The following is a 1,030-nucleotide window of genomic DNA, read 5'->3' on the forward strand; positions in this document are numbered from 1 at the left end:
AAGTTGATTTTTTTATGCAGACAAGTCAATATAGATGTATTATAATTTTTAAAGGTGTATGCAATTCATCGTTTATTTAAATAAACATTGTTCTAGATTTTATTTTTTCTGTAGATCTTGGAATTATTGTAAGGATTTTTCATGTATATTAATAATATTTGGATTGAGTGAAACAATTCATTGTTCATTATTATTATTATTATTTTATTTTGATAGTTTATTATATTCAGAATTCTTAACCATACCATTACCTAACCACGAGAAAGGCTATATCAATTAAATAAACCATACCATAAAAAAGTTTTAAAAATAATAGTTTTTATCTAGTCATTTATATTTTATTTTTTAAAATTTAATTGCACGTGGTATGTTCTCATAGTTGTATGAAAATATGAGAAGATATAAGTTTTTTTATTGATTGAACTTATAAAATAATGTTGTTGAATATTGAGTTCTCCAATTAAACAATGAGTAGCCTTCACCAAATGAAATTTTAAGTCATATTCTTGAAAAATAGATATCCAATTTTTTATGCTCTCTAGCCTTGTTCTACATTATCATTTTCTTAGTGTAGGAACTAAGATAATTGCAATCACATTGATTTCTAATATATACATTTGGTGAAAATTGGTTAAGACCAATTGTGTGACTATAATTGAATAATAGAATTTGGCATCTCTCCATGAAATTCTCATGAAGGTGACATACCTCTCGTCACTTGGTTTATTTTTCTAGGTACACACTCTTACTACACAATGCTAAGAGGTCAGTGACTAAATAAACTTCTTTTTTTAAATAGTCATGATTGATGAATACTAGTGCATGGTTAATGACATTTATGATCTCACGGAATATTGTTATATTTGATTGAGTTATTTTTTGGCAACAATGCAACAAATTGAGAGGGGGAGGCGAGGGGGTAAATCAATTTGTACCAAAAAGTTTTACAACCTAAACCACAATTCACATCTGATAATGAACAGTTAAAACATTAAACAACACTACATCATTAACACACATAACACCAAGA

Source organism: Cryptomeria japonica, chromosome 8 (assembly GCF_030272615.1).
Source record: "Cryptomeria japonica chromosome 8, Sugi_1.0, whole genome shotgun sequence".
In the NCBI taxonomy this organism is placed as follows: Eukaryota; Viridiplantae; Streptophyta; class Pinopsida; order Cupressales; family Cupressaceae; genus Cryptomeria; species Cryptomeria japonica.